Below are 9,775 nucleotides of genomic sequence, written 5' to 3' on the forward strand. Positions count from 1 at the left end.
TTTTTTTTTTTTTGTTTTTGAGACAGAGTCTCATTCTATCAGCAGGCTGGAGTGCAGTGGCGCCATCTCAGCTCTCTGCAACCTCCACCGTGTTCAAGCGATCGTCCTGCCTCAGCCTCCTAAGTAGCTGGGACTACAGGCGTGCGCCACCACGCCCAGCTAACTTTTGCATTTTTAATAGAAACGGGGTTTCAACAGGTTGGCCAGGATGGTCTCAATCTCTCGGCCTCATGATCCATCCCCCTCGGCTTCCCAAAGTGCTGGGATTACAGGCGAGCCACCATGCCTGGCATTTTTACATAAATTTTTACTGAATAAACATTAATTTTGTAAATAATCATGATACTGTTGCTCAGGCTGGAGTGCAGTGGTGCAATCTTGGCTTACTGCAACTTCAAACTCCTGGGCATAGTACATAACTTTGTACTATGACGATCAAGATCACTCAGGCAAATTTTGAAACAATCTTCTCAAAGATGATACAACCATATGCTGATAAAGTACTTTAGAGTTTATAAAGAGGTTTCACATGTGATATTTCATTCCTCAACCCCTGAACACTCACACACAACTACCTGGACAAGTATTATTGTTTGTCTCAGTTCTTTAGATGATAAAACAGGTTCAAGAGGTTAAGTACCCAAGATTACACACCATCTCAGTGGCAAGACAAAGACTTCAACAGCTCATGCCTATAATCCCAACACTCCGGGAGGATGAGGTGGGAGGATCACTTAAGTCCAGGAATTTTAGACCAGCTTGGGCAACACAGTGAGACTCTACAAAAAATAGTTTTTTAAAAAAAACTAGCCAGGCATGGCTAATTAATGCCGGCTACCCAGACACCAGGGAGGCTGAGGTGTGAGGAACACTTGAGCCCAGGAGTTTGAGGCTACAGTGAGCTAGGACTGCACTACTGCACTCCAGCCTGAGCAACAGAATGAGACCCTGGTTCCAAAAAAAAAAAAAAAAAAAAGCCATCCACCAGATCCTCCACCACCTAATAAATACTCTAACACAACACCATAGGAAAAATAATTTTCAAATTAAGATATATTTAACATTACTCTCAGCAATCTTCTAGGAGTCAGAAAAAAAGTAAACATCTTCAAAGTTAAGTGTAACACCAATAGACGTAAATTTTGAAACAAAAATGTTGTATCTACAATGATAGGTACATATGTATATAATCAGAAAACTCATCCCTTTTATTACATAAAATTATTGTAACATAGTAATGAAGCGAACTCTAGAAAGAATACAGAAATGCCCATTTAAAAATTATAGTTTAACACTTCATTTAACTTTGATTTTTAAAGTGTCAATTCTTTGTGAACAAAAACATGTTAAAATACTATTACAAGTAATTATCTGGGCGTGGTGATGATACACACCTGTAATCCCAGATACTCCAAAGGCTGAGGCACAAGAATTGCTTCAGCCTGGGAGGCAAAGGCTGCAGTGAGCCAACATCATGCCACTGCACTCCAAACCGGACGACAAAGGGACACTGCCTAAAAAAAAAAAAAATACTATCACAAGTCAAAGATCACTAGAAGGAACTGGAATTACTGGTTTTAATAGAAAATATAATTAAATATGGTAATTCAAAAATTTGTAAGTTGGCCACAAAAAGCCATACATTTCCAGTCCATCTTTTGATACTTTTCACCTTATTCAATGCCAGAACCAATATGATCTACTCTGCCTAGAATACATGCCCAGAATTACACTATTTCAATGATACTTTTCACCTTATTCAATGCCAGAACCAATCTGATATACTCTGCCTAGAATACATGCCCAGAAATACACAGTCCACTTGTGTATTTACAGCGTAAATACACTAGGGAATGTATGATTTCTTTGATGTTTAGGCACACCTCTACTCTGAACACAATGTAGAGGTGTGCCTAAACATAAAAGAAATCATACAGTCCCTGAGCTAAGGGAATAGTTTTTAATCTGATTAGGAAACTGAGATTAACTGAATAACAAAATTCTGTTTATGGGTAGATGCACAGTAAAATAGTATGCATCTATTCCCTAGCAACATCTTCAGCTGGATATGACTGACCTCACAAAAACTTACTGAGAGTCAGATAGCGTGGTTTATAAGTGAAGCACAAAATTTATATAATGCTTAGAAGTATACAAGGCTTTACGTTTAAAAATAACTAAAATAATATAATTGGTTTGTAACACAAAGCATAAATGCTTGAGGAGATGGATATCCCATTTTCCACGATGCAATTATTATGCACTGCATGACTGTATCAAATATCTCATGTACCCCATAAATATATATAACTTCTATGGATCCACAAAAATTAAAAATTAATTTTTTAAACTGTAAACCATTGACATAACAAGCAAAGGAAAATCCAAAGGTGGTAAAAAGGCAGTAAACCAATTTGAGACCCCAGAACTGGAGAAACAAAAGAGCAGCAAGAGTGTTTCATGCCCTCACACCCAACAGAAGAAGACAACCCTGACCTGGCACTTCCCAAGCACCAATCTAGCAACAGAAAGCAGCTCAGACAGTCACACTCCTCTCCCAAAACAAATGGCAACAACTCTCTGATGTTGTCCTGAAAATATTAGGAGGAGGAGATCAACTGGAAGCCTAAATGACAATAAAGACCACAGGAAGCAATCTTCTTCCCTATTTGGCCTGAGACTGTTTTCCACCTAGAGATACAGAGGCAAGTAGGTGAAATTCAGGGACCCAGCCATAAGAAGTGGCTCAGGTTGGGCCAAGAACCTCTTCACTTGCCCAAAGGTACCAGGACAGGGGAGAAAAGAAAGAAGAGACCAGTATGTGGGTCCCACCAAAATCCTCTCCCATCTGTAGACAATCAGAAACCCAGCATGAGGAAACCCCTTCCAGTAGGAACTCCAGTTGGATCAAATAAACCAAGCAGACTGCAAATCTCTAAAAATTAAACTGCCACTGGAACCACAGCCCACTCCTAAAATAAAAATTTAAATACGGCCCAGAGCCTCCTAAGATAACAGATAAAATGTTCATGATATAACAAAAAACACCTAAGATAATCACACCATACATGAGAAAAGACAATCAACCAAGGTCAAAATAGAGATAAATCCGATGTTGGAATTTGACAAGAATTTTAAAGCCAAAGTTTCAACAATATATTAACAAATTCTACAGCAATAAGTGAAAAAACCACAAACAGCCATAACAAAAATGTTTCAGCAATTATGTATTACCCAGAAACAAGTGAAAAATGGAAAATCTCAGCAAAGAAACAGAAGTTATAAAAAAGAAGTATAGTCTTCAGGTACCTACTACAGAAAAAGAAAAAAAAAAAAAAAAGAAACATACTACAAAAAAAAAAAAAAAAAAAAAAAAAAGGCCAGGTGCAGTGGCTCACACCTGTAATCAAAGAATTTTGGGAGGCTGAGGCAGGCAGATCAAGAGGTTAGAAGATTAAGACCATTCTGGCCAATTTGGGGAAACCCCATTTGTACCAAAAATACAAAAATTAGCTGGGCGTGGTGGCGCACACCTGTATAGTCCTGGCTACTCAGGAGGCTGAGGCAGGGGAATCACTTGAACCCGGGCAGCAGAGGTTGCAGTGAGCCAAGATTGCACCACTGTACTCCAGCTGAGTGTGAAACTCCATCTCAAAAAAAAAGGCAGCAAAGCCAGCTGCAGTAGCTCACACCTGTAATCTCAGCACTTTGGGAAGATGAAGCAGGAGGATCACTTCTGCTCAGGAGAGTGAGACCACCGTGGGCAACACAGTGAGACCCCATCTCTACAAAAAATTTTTACAAATTAACTGGACATGGTGGCATATGCCTGTAGTCCCAACTACTTGCCAGGCTAAAGTATGAAGATCACTTGAGCCTGGGAGGTCAAAGCGGCAGTGAGCTGTGATCACACCACTGCACCTGCCAACAACAACAAATTTAAACAACCAAATAAGAAGAAAAAATTAAGAGAACTAAAAAGTACAATAAATTTTTAAGAGGGGCTCAATTAAACATAGAGATGGGCGGGGCATGGTGGTTCATGCCTGTAATCCCAGCAGTTTACAAGGTCAAGGCAGGTAGATCACTTGAGCTCAGGAGTTCAAGACGATCCTGGGCAACAGAGCGAAATCCCGTCTCTACAAAAAATATAAAAATTAGACAGTCATGGTGGCTTACACCTGTAGTCCCAGCTACTCAGGATGCTAAGGTAGGAGGATGACTTGAGCCTGGGAGGTAGGGGCTGCAGTGAGCCAAAATTGTGCCACTAACTCCAGCCTGGGTAACCGAGTCACACTCTGATTCAGAGGAAAAAAAAAGAAAATAACAGGAAAGAGAATACTTTTTTCAATTTACTTTCCTCTCTTGTTGACCTTCACCCAATGTGAACAAGAGAGGAAAGTAAATTGAAAAAAGTAATAGCTTTAGGAAACTATAGGGCCAAAAACCAAAAAAGATCCAACATTCACACCATCAAAGTTCCATAAAGAAGGAAGAAAGGGAGTGGGGCTCAAACACTACTTGAAGAAATGATGACTGAAACACTCTCAAATTTAAGGAACACTAACTTGCAGATCCAAATAGCTAAGCAAATCCAAAGAGAATAAACCTAATAAAATTTACACTAACACAGCATAATTAAACATTCAAAACCTAAAGACAAAAAATAAAATAAACACCTTAAAAGCAGCCTGAGAGAAGCAACACATTACCCATAAGGGAATGCCAATTCAAATGACACCAGATTTCTCATTTCAAACCACAGGGGCCAAAAATAAAAGTAGTACAGTATTTTTCAAATATTGGAAAAAAGACAACTGCCAACTGGGAATTCTATATCCAGTGAAACTGCCCTTCCAAAATAATGAGGAAATAAAAGTATATTCTCAAAAGAAAAGTTAAAAAAAAAATGTCTCTAGCACATCATTCCATAAAGAATGGCTAAAGAAAATGTCCTAAACAAAAAGAAAATTTTTGTAAAGGAATGACAAAATATCAAAAGCAGAAACAACAGAAAGAATAGAAATAGAGGTATAAACAAGACTATCTTTTTCTTCGTTAGTTTTATAAATAGTATTTCATGATTTAAACAAAAGTTATAACACTATCTGATACTCAAGACAATTATAGTTTAAATTGGAGAAGGTGAAAGGTAAATTAAAGTGAGGTTTCCACACTTCTGTTGAAGTATAAATGTTGATACCACAGACTAAGTCACATATGCATATTACAATAACCAAAACAGCCACTACAAAACCAAGAGATAGACTCAAAACAACATTATAAATAAGTCAAGATGGAATCCTAAATAAAGGCTCTAGTAATCTGCAGGAATACAAGGAAAAAAAAAATCATGTACTACCAGAAAAATTCTTCATTTATATTAAACCAGAAGTGTAACTATTTCTGTAGAAGATTCATCCTGGCAATGTTAACTTCAGAGCAGGCTAACACTACATGGCTCACATTTTAAACCACAATGGAAAAGCGGATCCACGCTTTTATATGTGTGTTTTTTTGTTTGTTTGTTTGTTTGTTTTTAGTGTGCAATCTTTTCCTACCACTAAAGTGTCAAGGCTCACCTTGGAGTACACTTAAATAAAAAAGCAAAGTACATATAGAGATTTACAATTTTAAAGACAATAAAAAAAAAAACAGTCCTATTATGTGAGCTCAATAAACTCAAAAGTCCACCACAAATGGGGGCTCTGGTGAACTGTTTATAAATAGATTTGGTACAATTACTGAAAGTTGAGGTCATTTGAAATGTTCAAAAAAAAGTTCCTGTTAATCCTCAAATGGTGCTTGATATAGTTTAACATTTCTGTTAAATGTATGCACGGAATTACTTGTTACCCACGTGCAGCTGCTGCTCCTTACCATGTATCATTAAGGACTTTAACTGGTCATATTCTTCAAATTCTATTCTTTCTTGACCATTCTCACCAATTCTCTTTGTAGTGATTTTTCTGTCAATAGCCATTTTAGTAGAAGCTGATATCAATTTTGAGTTGCCCATCCCACTACCACCAAATGACACGGAATAGAATGAAGTGAAGCCCCCAGGACCTAGTGACCCGAATGAAATAAATCTTGTATCAAAAGAAGAAAATCTACTTCCAAAAGATGGAAATCCACTGAATGCAGAAAAAATGACTCTGTCCCTTGGCTTCCTCAGGTAGCCCTTTGATTCCAAAAAAAGTCCTCAAGGGGGTCTTCAAAGAAGTCAAATGAAAATGGGTCCCTTCCACCAAAAAATTCCTTGAAGACATCATATGGGTTACAGAATGTGAAACAAAACTCAAATGGAATGACGTCCACCTCCTCCTCCACCATTTAATCCTTCTTTGCCACATCTGCCATAGATGTACCATCTTTTAAGCATCTTACAGCACCTCACATGCCTCAGCCACTTGGCTGAATTTTCTCTCTGCTTCTTCTTTATTCTCAGGAATTTAATCTGGGTGCCACATCAGTGCCAGTTTCCAATATGCTTTTTTAATATCCTTGGGTGAAGCATGTCTCTGCATGCCTAGAACTTCATAGTAATCCATTATGTTTTAACAGATTATTGGAAGAGGACTGAGCATGCAGGCGGCAGGTGATGGAACACAGGTGGAGGTGGGGCAGTGGCCTGAATGCTCTGGGCTCTGGATCCCCTCTCAGCTCTGGCACAGCTGTGCTGGTGGTAGTAGCAACTGCCTGAGTAGATTTTTCTTTTTAACGGCCCAATTATATGTTGCTTGCAAGAAATTCAAATTCAGCAACATAGCAAGTTGAAAGCACAAGGACCGAAAGATATAACAATAAACTGTTTTAAGCAGAGTGGTTACATTAACAACAAAATCAACCAACAGAGTCTTATTAACTTATATAGAGAATATTCCACTCAGTAATAGCAGAACATACATTTTTTTCAAGCACCCCTGGAACATTCACCAAAGCCATAAAACAAACCTCAAAAACCTTAAAAGAACGGAAACAGTAACAGTGTATTTATTCTCTGACCATAATCTACTCAAACCAGAAATCAGTAACAGAAAGACAACAGGAAAATCTCTAAGCAGAGGAATAAACAACACACCTCTAAAAAGTCCATGGATCAAAATGGAAGTCTCAAAAAAAATTTTTAAATATACATAAAAATAAATGAAAATAAAAACATAACACACATCAAAATACATGGGATGCAGCTAACAACAATCAGAAACACTAAATGCTTACATTAGACACGAGGAAAGATCTCAAACTAGTTACCAAATTACCAAAAGAAAACTAAAAAAGAGCAAAATGAAGCCAGAGCAAGAAGGAAGGAAATAATAAAGAGGAGAAATTAATAAAAAAAGAGGAAAATAGAGAAAATCAATTAAGCAAAAAGTTTATAAGCCTCTAGCAAAACTAACAACAACAACAAAAGACAAAGAGGAGACAGAAAACGTCAGGTATTTAACAGAGGACACCAGTACAGATCCTACAGCAATTTTAAAAGAATATAAGGGAATACTACAAACAATTTCATGCTCTTAAATTTGACACCGAATTCTCAAAACTACACTAGCAAAACACAATCAAGATGAAACAGAGAATATAAATAACCCCCATAACCATTAAATAAAACTGACTTCTTAATTTAAATTAAGTCCCCCAGCTGTTGCCGAAAACAAAAATAAAAAAAATCCTGCAGGCTCAGATGGCTTCACTGGTGAGTTCTACCAAACAGTTAATGAAAAATTAATACGAACTGTTCACAAACTCTTCCCAAAAATTGGAGAGAATATTCTTCAACTCATTTTATAAGATCAGTATTACTATTACCAACACAAGAAAAAGACATCACAAGAAAAGAAAATCACAAGCCAATAGATCTTACAAATGTAGTAGCAAAAATCCTCAACAAAATACTAACAAGCCAGATCTACCAACACATAGAAAGGATTATGCATGACCATGTAGGATTCATCTCAGAAATGCAAGGTTGGCTTAACATCTGAAAATCAATATAATACACCACATCAAAAGAACGAAGGCCAAAAACCTTTATTTTTGGCAAATCATCTTAGATGAAGAAAAACATCTGACAAAATACAATACCCTTACACAATAAAAACACCCAACAAACTAGGAAAGGAAACTTCTTCAACCTGATAAAGGCCATCTATGAAAAATCCAAAGTTAATATCATATTTAAAAGTAAAATAATAAGTGCTTCCTCCTAAGATCAGAAATAAGACAAGGATGTCTGCTCTTGCTACTACTTCTATTCAACATTGTAGTAGAGATACTAGGCAAGGTAAATGATATGGTTTGGCTCTGTGTTCCCACCCAAATTTGATCTCAAATTATAATCCCCACATGTCAAGGGAGGGACATGTAAACCCCACGTGTCAAGGGAGAGAGATGACTGGATCATAGGGCAGTTCCGCCATGCTGTTCTCGTGATGGTGAATGAGTTCTCACAGATGTGATGGTTGTACAAGCATCTGGAATTTCCACTACTTGCACTTCTCTCTCCTGCCAACATGTGAAAAAGATCCTTACTCCCATTTCACCTTCTGCCATATTTGTAAGTTTCTCGAGGCCTCCCCAGCCATGTGGAACTATGAGTCAATTAAACCTCTTTTCTTTAGAAATTACCCAGTCTTGGATATTGCTTTATAGCAATGTGAGGATGGACTAATACAGTAAATTAAGCGAGAAACTGAATTAAATGGCATTAATATTGGAAAAAAATAAAACTCTATTTGCAGATGACATGATCATATACATAGAAAACCCTACAGAATCCACTAAAAGCTACTAGAATAAACAAGTTCGGCAAGGATGCAAAGTACAAGAACAGTTTACAAAAATCACTTATATTTCTATACACTAGCACTGAACAATTCAAAAATAAAATTAAGAAAATAACATTTATAACAGCAGCAAAAAATAAATAAATAAAGTACTTGGTAATAAATTTAACAAAACAAGTACAATTGTACACTGAAAACTACAAAACATCCCTGGAAGCAATTAATAAAGACCTAAACAAACATCTAGTGTTCATGGATTGAAAAACTTCATATTGTTAATCTGAAAATACTTCATCAAATCACCTACTGATTCAATGCAATTCATATCAAAACCCCAGAACCTTTTCTTGCAGAAATGGACAAACTAATGCTAAAATTCATATGGAATTGCAAAGGACAGAGAAAATCCAAAGCAATCTTGAAAGAGAACAAAGTTAGAGCATCGATACATTCTGATTTTAAAACTATCAAAGCTACAGTAATCAAGACACTGTGGTACTGGAATGAAGATAAACATATAGATCAAGGAATAAAATTTAGAGTCCAGACATAAATACCTACATTTATGGTCAATCTTTTTTGTTAAATTTTATATATTCTTTTTTTAGAAGTGGGGGGTCTTATGATGTTGCCCAGGCTGAATTCGAACTCCTGGGCTCAAAGGTCCTCCCATCTCGGCCTCGCAAACAGCTGAGACTATAGGAGTGTGCCACTGTACCAGGCTAAGTCAACCAACTTTCTGATGCCAGGACAATTCAACAGAGAAAGAAGTCTTTTCAACAAGCCAGTGCTAGAACAAAAGGACATCGACATGTAAAAGAATGAAATTGGATACCTTCATCATTCCATATACAAACATTAAATGGACTAAAATCCTGGCCCAGTGGCTCACACCTATAATCCCAGCAAATGCAGGTGGATCGTTTGAGCCCAGGAGTTTGAGACCAGCCTGGTCAACATGGAAAGACCTTGCTTCTACCAAA

General features: G+C 37.1%; 1 protein-coding gene and 1 pseudogene across 3 annotated transcripts in view; both read right to left on the reverse strand.

Moving 5' to 3' along the window:
• ZNF148 (zinc finger protein 148) overlaps nt 1-9,775 on the reverse strand; it is a 148,815-nt gene that overhangs the window by 110,632 nt on the left and 28,408 nt on the right. The window lies entirely within an intron of this gene.
• LOC108294552 lies at nt 4,242-9,760 on the reverse strand (annotated as a pseudogene).

This window comes from Cebus imitator, unplaced genomic scaffold, assembly GCF_001604975.1.
Source record: "Cebus imitator isolate Cc_AM_T3 unplaced genomic scaffold, Cebus_imitator-1.0 Scaffold588, whole genome shotgun sequence".
Lineage (NCBI taxonomy): Eukaryota > Metazoa > Chordata > Mammalia > Primates > Cebidae > Cebus > Cebus imitator.